Source organism: Oncorhynchus kisutch, linkage group LG9 (assembly GCF_002021735.2).
Source record: "Oncorhynchus kisutch isolate 150728-3 linkage group LG9, Okis_V2, whole genome shotgun sequence".
Taxonomy (NCBI): Eukaryota; Metazoa; Chordata; class Actinopteri; order Salmoniformes; family Salmonidae; genus Oncorhynchus; species Oncorhynchus kisutch.
The window spans coordinates 5663321-5666434 of record NC_034182.2 but is presented as its reverse complement, the minus strand read 5'-3'; the positions used below and the strand labels follow the sequence as shown (position 1 = coordinate 5666434).

At 41.9% G+C, this 3114-nt stretch overlaps 1 pseudogene; it reads left to right on the top strand.

Annotated features, from left to right (window-relative positions):
* Positions 1-256: 256 nt before the first annotated feature.
* Positions 257-1361, top strand: LOC109896635 (immunoglobulin kappa variable 4-1-like; annotated as a pseudogene).
* Positions 1362-3114: the final 1753 nt, after the last annotated feature.

The following is a 3114-nucleotide window of genomic DNA, read 5'->3' as shown; positions in this document are numbered from 1 at the left end:
GAAACACTGAGGTTTATGTTGTTACCAGCTGTAACCATTGGATAAAGACTAAATCCTATTTTATTGTCAACAGATTGTCTGTTGTAAGTAGCCACTAGAATTCTGGAAGCACAGACACCTACTTCCTGCTTACTCATTCGTTATTTTTAGATGACACGTGAGATAGCCGTTTTCATCATTCATTGATGGTGATAGCTGTTCCTCGGAACATCATTTGCATAGAGAGGAGACTTTGCATAGCCAGCACATGCTTCAGTGCTCTGGTAGTGTTTATAGCCCTGTGAGTTTAACACTTCATGACTGAGAGCTGTCCTTCATGACAACAGAACCCACAACAACCATGACTTTTATCACCATCTTCATCTGGACACTTGCCCTCTGTCTCCAAGGTAATATAATTTACGGAAAATTACCCTGACAATATAAAGGAATTATTTTTTACTGGACAAATTAATTAACAATTAAATTATAAATATACATTGCATCTTTGTTTCAGAGTCAAGAGGCCAGGTCACAGTGACCCAGACTCCTGCAGTGAAAGCTGTTTCAGTGGGTCACTCAGTCAGTCTCAGCTGTAAGACCAGCAGTGCTGTACACATTAACAGCAATGGACACTATTTGCACTGGTACCAACAGAAACCTGGAGGAGCTCCTAAACTCCTAATATACTGGGCTAAAACCCTTCAGTCTGGGACTCCCCATCTAGATTCAGTGGCAGTGGATCAGGGAGTGACTTCACTCTGACCATCAGTGGAGTCCAGGCTGAAGATGCAGGAGATTACTACTGTCAGAGTTTACACTACCCCAACAGTGTCTGGGTGTTCACACAGTGATACAGAGCCGTACAAAAACATCCCTCAGTCAGACTGCACAGTGACTGTACTGATACAGCTGGGACCTACTGCAGGTGCTGAGGGGGAAGAGACAGTGACATGGAACACTGATCAGTAGAAGAGGTCAACTTTGAAAACAGAAAGAATCATACGTTCTCCAACATCGTCTTTATCATCGTCATCATCATCGTCATTATTATCATCATCATGGTTATAACTTGTTATATTGGACATGAACTGAAAGTGTATATAAAAGTTCTTTGTAGTTTTGGAAGACAATACCAGTCCATAGTAGAGTAAGATGTACAGAAGTAAGAGGAAAAGTATCAGCCCCCCAAACCAATTCCCTACATGCACTTCACAACCAGTTATTGATGTGATCATCTAGCATGTATTAACTCTTTTCATGAACTGTTAGATCTGTGAATGAGACATGATGCTGGGCTCAAACATGACACATTGATGTAGAGACATACACTACACACTATTATCATAAAGTATAATATCCGTTGTGTCTGTCATTAATTACATGATGGTATATTTGTAATGTCTCCCTCCCTGAATCCACCATAGAGGTTAAAACCAGTCCACTCCCTCACATCTGGCCCAGTCCAGGGTATTTCAGGCAGTAAAACAGGTCAACTGGTAGACTGGTAGCTGTGGGAGTGAAACAGATTTACATAGACAGGGTTGGGTGGTTCTGCTTGTCCCAGAATAGAGCAGAACTGTCACCAGATGTTCACTCTGTCCCCAGGGGGTTGGAGGTAGAGAAGACCAGGGAAAATGTAATGGAAAAGCGTAGACCACACATTGTTAAAACCCATTGAAAAAACATCTAATTTAATAAAATCATATCAGGAATTAATCATGATATATGTGTAATGGAAAGCAACCTTTGAGCGCAGATATGTTATGAGGGCAGATATTAGAGGTTTATTTTTTATTATTGGTACATAAAGTTGGTGGAATGTGAACAACTCTCTCACTTTGGTGAGATGTCTGTCCACAGACATTATTAAAAGAAACAGCCTGAAAGTCTTTCTTCTGGAGAAGATAACATCTCATAACGTTGTTCAATTGCATGATTACATTTAGTTTTAATGAGAGAACACAAAAATTGACTTAATTTTCAGCACCAGTTTTTGCCGCTTCCAAAAGTCCACCACAGTGGTTCATGCTGGTGAAGTCCTTCACATAAGAGTGAGCACATTCACAGACAGAGAATTCTCAGTACCACCTTCATAGTACTGAAGTACACTACAATAGGGACTGATAGTACTTGTCACACCCTGATCTATTTCACCTGTCTTTGTGCTTGTCTCCACCCCCCTCCAGGTGTCGCACATCTTCCCTTTTATCCCCTGTGTATTTATACCTGTGTTCTCTGTTTGTCTGTTGCCAGTTCGTTTTGTTTCGTAAATCCTACCAGCGTTTGTTTCTCTGCTCCTGCATGTTTCTTGCTTCTGTTTTCTCGTCCTTCATGGTTTTGACCGTTCCGCCTGCCCTGACCCTGAGACTGCCTGCCGTTTTATACCTTACCTCACCGTACTTGATTATTGACCCCTACCTGTTTGACCTGTCTTTTGCCTGTCCCTGTTTTGGAATTAAGCTTTGTTTCCTTGACACTGTCTGCATCTGGGTCTTACCTTAAGCGTGATAGTACTGAAGTTTTAGTATAATACAATAGGGACTGATAGTACTGAACTACTATTATAACACAATACTGCCCAATAAAGGCAAAATGCAATAACTGTCATTTTTTGTATTCTGCAAAATCTGACTTCAAAGTCTTTTTCTGTATAGACAGACATCAATTTCTGATAACCCTTGATATATTCTGATCAACTGGCTTGTTTTTGTGTCAAGAAACTATCACGGCACAAGGCGAGACCCAAATGCAGACACAGGAGGCAGATGGTTGGAGTCTTACAATGTTTATTAATCCAAAGGGGTAGGCAAGAGAATGGTCGTGGACAGGCGAAAAGGTCAAAACCAGATCAGAGTCCAGAAGGTACATAGTGGCAGACAGGCTCGTGGTCAAGGTAGGTAGAATGGTCAAAGAGGCGGGTCCAGAAGCAGACAAGGGTCAAAACCCGGAGGACTAGAAAAAGGAGAATGCAAAAAGCAGGAGAATGGGAAAAACGCTGGTTGACTTGGAAAGATACAAGACGAACTGGCACAGAGAGACAGGAAACACAAGAATAATGTCACGATTTCCGCCGAAGTCGTCCCTCTCCTGGTTCGGGCGGCATTCGGCGGTCAACATCACCAGCCTTTTAGC